Below are 8,964 nucleotides of genomic sequence, written 5' to 3'. Positions count from 1 at the left end.
ATGAACTAAGTATGCAACTAAGCAATCATAACCCTAAGCATGCAGTCAAAACTGATATCAAGTTTGACAACTAAGAATCCAACACTAATACTTGCATGGTGAAGCAAAACAGCGTTTTTGTGGGGCAACAAGGTCACCTTTGTCCCAACTCACGATCCCACTGAGGGAGAGGTAAGATCAGAGGTGCTTGAGCCCCTTTTTCCAAGGATCCTTTATGTTATTAATCTATCCAAATCAATCTGAACATGAAAATCTACTTTAATCATCAAAAGCAACCTAAATAACACAACAAGTTTTAAATCTAAATAGCAGATTTTACTCTAAGAATGCAGCAAAGACACATGAAAGTAAACAAAGGAGGTACTGGGCGCTTGAGATGGACCCAACCCCAAGAGCTACAGCCTCCTAAGAGAGATTTAGAGCTGGTGCAAAGCTGGATTCATCTTTATTGAGCAAGAAAAGAAGAGTTACATCAAAACTGTCCACAATGGAAACTTGAAAATGTGTTGAAAGCAAAGCTAATCTACTGCATAAAAATCGAACTACAAACTAGCTAACTTCTGCCTACAAAATGACTAACCATTGGCTACAAAATGACTAACCACTAGCTAACCAAAATGAGGCCCTAAGCCTTCTTATTTATACAAATTGAGGACCCCAACAGTCCTCCTAAACTTTAGGGACTCGGCTGCCCAAGACTTGTAGTTAACAGCAGTCCTACTTGACTTGCTTGGCTGCCCTTGTGCTGATTGATTTGGTGGCCCTTGAACTCCGAGCTGATGGTGGAGAATTCGAGGTAAGGGCCCATAAATGAGGGGAACACCTTCCTAAAAATACTCTCCACGAATTTGGCTGCCAAGTGCTCATTTCAACCATTGATTTTGTCTCCAAATTGACCAAAAAGGCTACACAAAGCACACATTAGACTTGTTGGCATAATGACTAACCCAATTCACTCTATTAGCATAAATATAATTAAAAACATGCAATAAACTAATGAGAATGGTGGATTAAGTCGAATTAGGAGGTTGAATGAGCCCAAATAATTATCCATTTTTGGGCCTCATCATCACCCCCCTACTGAAAGTGTTGCTCATCCTCTGAACAACCAATCTATCTTCTCATCTTTGATGGCCCTGGTGGTCTCCCTGTCATGCCAAGCTTCTGAAGTGATGCCCTCTTCTTAGTCATGAAACCATGCTTTTCTCTTTGCTTCTTCCCACTGCCTGTGCTTCTTTTCCTAGAGAATTCTCAACTTTGGTATGATTGTGCAAGTATATTCAATCTGATGGTGGCAATGGTGGTGAAAGGAGATGAAACCAGTGGAGGATGGAAGAAAAGAGTGGTTGCATGCCTCCTCAACAAACTTCAAGCTTCAAATCCCTCTCCATAATTGATTCTGGCCTGCCCAAAGGCTTCTACAGGATGTTTCTGGTAAAAATACAGAGCTTCCTGTAGAAAGTCCTGTAGCTTCCTATAGAAGGTTGAACCATGACCAGATTGTGTCCGAACCTTGAAAAAATGAGTGTTCATGGAGGGGATGGATGTGCCTAGGGGGGCTAGCACAGGTGCTGCCTCCCTAGCTAAAATCTCGGCCAATTTCTCCTTCTGCTGCCCTCTCCCCAACTTCCTTGTATGCCAATCCCAAACAATGCAAAGCCTTTGAACTCATTTGATGAAACTTCCTCAAGAGTAATTCCCTTGATGCATCATCTAATTCAACAACTGATCCATCTACAAGTTGTTGAAAAACACTCCTTTCAAGCAAATTTTCCATGGCGCCCTTCACTAGCAAACGATTTTGTCCCATTGGTTCCGTGACAATAACACCCATGGATTTTCGATCACAATCAAACTCCAATAAAGCCCGCCTCTTTGATCTTTGTATCCACCAATCACAATTGCCCAATTTCATTGTGCCACTATTGAGAATGGCACTTGTATCACCTACCATTGGGTCTGGAACTCCCATTTTTTCAACCAATACCTTCAAGGCTGCCTCAGTGGGAATACCAGTAGCATGGAACTAGTGACCTTGACAAGATATCCCTGCATCATTGCAAACTGTAGCAACTTTTGCCAGAGTTTCTAAATTTTCCCCCATATTATGTGCAGGCCAATCCAATATTTTTCCATCCTCAGGATTATATGTTGTTCCTTCAACAGTAAACTTTCTAAGTGAACCAGCACTGTTCCCTATGGCTATAAACTCACTGGCAGACATCTGATTGGTTGTAAGAGTACCTGTCTTATCAGAGCAAATCACGGTGGTGCAACCCAAAGTCTCCACGCTCGGTAACTTATGCACAATAGCATTCTTTTGTGCCATCTTACAAGTGCCAAGAGCCAAACATGTAGTAATCACAGCAGGCAATCCCTCTGGTATAGCAGCAACTGCCAGAGCAACAACAATCTTAAAGTAGTACGTACATTTCTCAAAGGAAAAACTGATATTTTTTTGGCCACCCATCTATGACTTCCCATGAAAGAAAATATTTGTAGTTCATGATCCAGACAAGAATACAAATGGCACCAATTGCTGTTGTCAGTCTTTCACCAAATTCATCTAACTTTCTTTTCAAAGGGGTATCATGACATTCCATTGAAGCTTCCTGAATTTGTGCCTGAATTTTACCTATTTCTGTAAACATGCCAGTGCTCACAACAATGCATGTGCAGCAGCCATTGGTAACTGTAGTTCCTGCAAACACCATGCATTCTTTTGACTGCAACTCACAGTCACACAAGGTGGCTGGATATGTTCTTTTGACCACAGGCATGCTCTCTCTGGTTAGGGAGCTCTGCTCCATCCTAAAGGTGGATGTCTTGAGGGACACAATTCTCATGTCTGCAGGAACCTTGTCTCCCACCTTCAGTTCCACTATATCTCCTGGAACAAGTTCTCTGGAGGGAAGATCTACAACATAATGTCCATCTCTCAAGACCTTTGCATGATCAGATTGCATTTCTTTGAGAGCTTCCAAAGCCTTCTCAGAATTATTCTCCTGCCATACTCCAACAATGGCATTGAGGATGAGAATCAGGAGAATGACCAGGGGCTCTACATAGGCTGTTATGCCCTCCTCAAAAGACACATTATCACGAAAGTAGGCGAGAAGAAATGAAATGCCAGCTGCCAGCAGAAGTATTTTAACAACTGTATCATCAAATTGCTCCACTACCAGCTTCCACAAAGGTGTACCATTTTTCTTCTGGAGCTCATTCCATCCATATATTTGACGACATTTTCCCACTTCATGAGAATTTAAACCATTCTCTAAGCTCACGTCATATTCTTCTAAGCATTCTTCAACAGTTTTAGACCAAGCAGGGAATATCTTGTCCTCCATGGACTATGAAATAGATGATCAAATTCTGAATTCAAACAGATTGCTCCACCATTAACAGATCTATAATGCGTTTGAAAAAATCCAAAATCAATACTTTCAAGAACCCTGGTAACCTTGGACACGATCTTTAACTACTTTTCTCATTTCAAGCTCGAATTTTGACAAAAATCTCGGGTTTTCCTTCTACAGAGATGTTTTTTGCGTTTCCTGTAGACGACTTCCTGTAGAAACGCCTGTAGAGTGCCCCTGCACCTCTAAGTGAGCCCGATATCCTGGCGAATTGTGAACCAGGCCACAAAGCTCAATGGAGGACGATGGGTTAATCATTTTGTGGAATCAGAGGATGCATACTTCAGTTGAAAATGTTGCAAGTGCAAGTTAACATCAGTCTGTGAGTTTCAGCTGAGCGTTCGTTAATTGCTGCGTGATTTGTGGTGAAGGAGTGAGGTGGCCAGGTGTACATGGCCACATGCAGATGACAGTGCTATAATGAGTTGCATGTCCTCTTCTTGTTAATCAGTTGCACTGGAGTTAAAGCCTCTACCACTGTCTGTTTTTTATTTTATTTTTATTTTTAATTTCCACGTGAGTTGTCTAACACATACGTTGCATGATTCTTGGCTGATTGATAGAGAATTGGACAAGGAATTATTGGCTTAATCCTGCTATATTCATGGCTCAATTCCACCATTCCATTCATTCATGCAGTTTTTAAATTAGATTTGTGCAATAGAAGAACGAGTTTCAGTCACGTACCTGAAGTCAAATGGCTGCTGTGAGGTGCTGAGGCTAGTCATTGCTGCATGCCCTGGTTTTTTTGGTTGCATGAGGGCTTGGCTGATGATTTTTGGTTGTTTTCCTTGTGCAGGTGTCCTCTGGCTAGATGCATGCTGCAGGCATTTGTTTCCACGTTCAAATCTGCACCTTCAAGCTGCTACTGCTGAATTTTCACAAGACCAGAACTTGTTTTCACCATTTCTCCCAAACGGTAAACCGGATCGATCTGAAACTTGTTTAGCACGTTCCTATCATCATTATGCATCTCCCATAGAAAAATTGCGATCAATGGATGCACAGATTTCGAGCAAAATGCAAAATGGCTGAAGATTTCAGAGATCAATTTCTCAGAAACCGTACATCGGAATTGGCTGAAACTGCTTGGGTAGGCTACTATCACCCATGTGCATCTCCCCATGAAACAGGTTTTGAAACTGATGCACGGATATGGAGAAAATGCAAAAATGGTTGATGGTGATGGAGGCTAGTTTCTTGGAAACCGTGCATCGGAATTGGCTGAAACTGCTCAGACATGTTGCCATCACCCCTGTACAATTCCCCATAAAACGGTTTTTCAAATGGATGCATGGTTTTCAAGTTATGGAAGAAACAAATTATGTTCTATGTGTTTTTTCTTCAAGGCATTTTGCAGTTTTGTTGCATGGTAAGAAAACTGAGCTTGGGTTGTGATGCAGGCATGGAGATGATGGAGGAGGAGTTTGAAAAGTGCAGGAGGACTTCTGAACCCTTGAGGAAGCTACCATGTTCGCCAAACCACCTTTTTGAAATCCATTTCTAGCTTCCTACAATTTCTATAGGAACTTCCTGTAGAAGCACAATGAGGTGGAAAAGATGATGGAAAAGGGTGAGGAATGGGAACATGGATGCTTGCAGGCATAACCAATGGATTCCAAGCTTTAGATCCCCTTCCAAAATCGAATCTGGCTCGCTTGAAGGTTCTACAGGATGTTTCCTGTAGAAATATAGAACTTCCTCTAGAAGGCACAAAAACTCCTTTGTCTTTGTTTTGAGTGATCCTCCTGACCTGCAATGTCATTGCTGCAACCTGAAATTATTCAATGGAAATTAGATTTATTTTTCTTTTTCTTTTTCTCTTTTTTTTTTGGAAAAAACAACTAGGGCACCTCATGGAGGTTTTCACCCTAATTGCCTGCCCTGGGCGCCTCCAAGGGAGGTTTTCACCCAGAGATCTTATTCTCTTTTCTCTTTTTTCCCAACCCATTGACCGCCTCATGGAGGTTTTCAATCAATGAGCCAATCTAAGGCGCCTCCGAGGAGGTTTTCACCTTAGATTTTTATTTTTCCTCTTATTTTCATTTTTTTTCTTTTTTTCTTTTTTTTTTTCCTTTTTTTTTTCTACCCTACCCTACTTGAAAAACAAAATCATTTTCAAGTGTAAGAATACTTCCAATGGAGCCATGTGCACATCGAGATTAGAGACAAAATGATGTGGTGGCTTGAGATGCATGCTTTGACAGTTATCCGGATTTCAGAGACAAAATGATTTGACTTTGAAGGGATCAAACATAGCTGAGGAAGAGAGTACTGCTGCAACTTAGTGACTGTCTGGAACCATGTCTCAATATAGCTTTGATATCCTTGGTCCTTTTGCTGATCTGGATGATTCTTCATGTCACCTTCTATCATGACTTTCTCATCTCCCTCTGTTTGATGATCTTTCTCTTGAATACATGGAAGATTTGATGGTAACCATGAGGGAGCTCTCTCGATCTCTGATTCTGATCTCTTCTCTTCATCAAGTGCAGCCCATGGTTCTTTGATCTCCTCTTTTGAATCTTCTTTTGCCGGATGTGGTCCTTCAATGCTTTCAAGATAATCTCTGCTTTGCAACACTCTTCCTGAGCTATGGTGAAGATCATTGAGCTCAAGAGGAGTCATTTGGACATGTTGTGTCCCAGCATTGCAATTGGGTTGAGTTGCTCCATGGTATGGTTTTGGAAATGGTGGTACGGGTAGTTGAGTGGAGGTGTGTATTCGAGATGGATGCGGATGGGGTTGTGGTTGGGTAGGCATTTGGGGTTGCCTTGGTGGAGGAGGAGGTGATGGTTGCGGTTGAGCAGGTGGTGGAGGAAAAGAAGTGGGAGGAGTGTTGTATTGGGGCCTCCACCCCTGATGAGGTGCATTCCACTGAGGCTGTGGCTGAGTATAAGAGTGAAATGAATGAGCAGCTGGTTGGGCATAATATCGATCTATGAAGGAACAAGGAGGAGGTGTGAACCAAGAAGGATGAGCAGGGGGACCCTAAGAAGGCATGAAAGTGGCTTGATAGGGGTCATAATAGGTCTCGTGTGTCCCTTGCAGTTCCTGCTGGTAAGATCTAGGTTCATGTGGCCTCCTTTGGTTCATATAATAGAGTGATTCAGTGGATCCTTTGGCTCTCTGATATGCAGCTTTGATTCTGGGTAAGGAAGGGCACTAATCTGTAGGATGGTATTCTTCACATACAAAACACACTTCTATGGAGTACAATGGACATTCATTCCTAGGATGCTTTCTAGTGCACCTAGGACAAAAAATGGCCAAAGCCCTCTTGGCTTCTTCTTGCTTCTTTTGGATCCGCAAGGTATCCAGTTGCATGGCAAGAAACTGCCTCATATCACTCTTGAAATCTTCGATCTGATTTTCAAATTCTTCTTTGGACAAGGTGCTGCTCCCAACATTTCTGCTTGTAGCCATTTGCTCCAGAGGAATGGTTTCTTCTTCTTCTTCCCTTGAGGTTCTTCAAATATGTCTTACTGTCCACCTAAGGGTTCTTTAATCACAGCCATCGAAGAAGAGAGAATGTTGGCTGTGTGAAGCAGTGGGGGCGTTGTGCAATCATTTTTCTAACTTATCTCTACTCCTATAAGGCATGAAATGAAATCTTTTTGGTTGATTTTTGCTTTTTTTTCTACTTGTACCTGCAAAAACTAAAATAGATTGAACTGCAACTAACTATCTTGCTGAAATGAAAATGCGGAATTGAAATGAAAGTAGGAAATGACTAATCTATTTTTCTCAAATGAAATTGCAAGAATGAAATGCTAGTGTACGCTTGCGGAATTGAAATGCTAATCTACGCTTGCATAAATGAAATTGCGGAATTGAAATGCTAATCTATGAAAGCGGGAAATGCTAATCTACTTTTGCATAAACGAAATTGCATAATGGAAATGAAATAAACTACTTAGCAAAAGATTGTAGTGGAAGATAGAAGAAAAGCGGAAATCACCAATACTCTGACGCTTCCCCGGCAACGGCGCCAAAAAGATGGTGGGCTCCAGTATTGCAGCAATAATGCTGCAACTCCTGGAACTCCCTTCTTTAATTTTATCAACTCGGTAGTTCGTAACAAACTTGGAAGCGACGGTGCTGTATGCACAAGTACTAGCTCTTGCCGCAGTTGTCACTTGGTCAGTTGGCACAAGTCCGCTAGGGGCTTAAGCCAACTTCTATGAGCTCTTAGAAGAAGCTTTTTAACTGATGAATGAAAGTTAACTCAAAGGAAGCTAATCTACTTGCGGAAAGAAACTGAAAGCCAAAAAGTAATGCAAACCCTAGCAAACCCTAATTCTACCAGCTAGTCCTACTGATGCAAAGGAGAGGATGCAAACTATTAAAAGAGATGCCATTACTTATATGAAGGTAAAATGCATGTGTCTAGACTATCTCTATCTGAAGAAAACATTTTTTTTTATTTTTGTTTCAGTTATTAGAATTATCATGCATGTGCTTTTAACTAGCTTTTTACTGTGCAGAGGTGGATCAAGGAGGAGAAATGCTTGGGAAATGTTGGGAAGGTTCAGAGAGGTTCTAAGGGGTCCCTAACACCCTTCCAGAGAGGTTCACAAAGTTTGGCTGCCAAGAAACCACGTTTATGAGCTTCTACAGGAAGTCTGCAGGCGTTCTACAGGATGTTCAGGATTTCTACAGGATGTTCTGTAATTCTTCTACAGGATGTTTCGAAATGGGATTTTGGAGCATGGATGGAGGGAAAAAGATGGAGGAATGAGTATGGAGGTGAAATAGGGGTGTGAAGAGGTCTAGGACTTGGTGGATGAGGCTAAGGAGCGATTGGATTTGTTAAAGGATGGAGGAAGCGATGATGCACAAGAATGTAGGAATCAGGGCAAGGTGGGGAAAGTATGGAAAATGAAGGGTACAAATCATGGACTAAGGGTTGGAGCAGATTATCTGATGGATTATGGGTAGATAGAGAAGGATAGCAGGTGCTCTGCAAGTTATTTTTCGAATTTAACAAATGAAGACTTGGAAAATCAAGAACCTAATTACCTTGACCTGATCTGACCTAGATAATAGCAAAAGAAATGGAACAGAAGTTTATTCGCACAAAATCAGATGAACTAAGTATGAAACTAAGCAATCATAACCCTAAGCATGTAGTCAAAACTGATATCAAGTTTGACAACTAAGAATCCAACACTAATACTTGCATGGTGAAGCAAAACAGCGTTTTTGTGGGCAACAAGGTCACCTTTGTCCCAACTCACGATCCCACTGAGGGAGAGGTAAGATCAGAGGTGCTTGAGCCCCTTTTTCCAAGGATCCTTTATGTTATTAATCTATCCAAATCAATCTGAACATGAAAATCTACTTTAATCATCAAAAGCAACCTAAATAACACAACAAGTTTTAAATCTAAATAGCAGATTTTACTCTAAGAATGCAGCAAAGACACATGAAAGTAAACAAAGGAGGTACTGGGCGCTTGAGATGGGCCCAACCCCAAGAGCTACAGCCTCCTAAGAGAGATTTAGAGCTGGTGCAAAGCTGGATTCATCTTTATTGAGCAAGA

At 41.5% G+C, this 8,964-nt stretch overlaps 1 pseudogene; it reads right to left on the bottom strand.

Annotated features, from left to right (window-relative positions):
- Positions 1 to 1,579: 1,579 nt before the first annotated feature.
- On the bottom strand, positions 1,580 to 3,350 carry LOC149195933 (calcium-transporting ATPase, endoplasmic reticulum-type pseudogene; annotated as a pseudogene).
- Positions 3,351 to 8,964: the final 5,614 nt, after the last annotated feature.

Source organism: Pinus tabuliformis, chromosome 2_2, assembly GCF_031772625.1.
Source record: "Pinus tabuliformis cultivar Carrire ecotype Pingquan chromosome 2_2, CPIR1, whole genome shotgun sequence".
Taxonomy (NCBI): domain Eukaryota; kingdom Viridiplantae; phylum Streptophyta; class Pinopsida; order Pinales; family Pinaceae; genus Pinus; species Pinus tabuliformis.
This window is presented reverse-complemented; position numbering and strand designations above follow the sequence as displayed.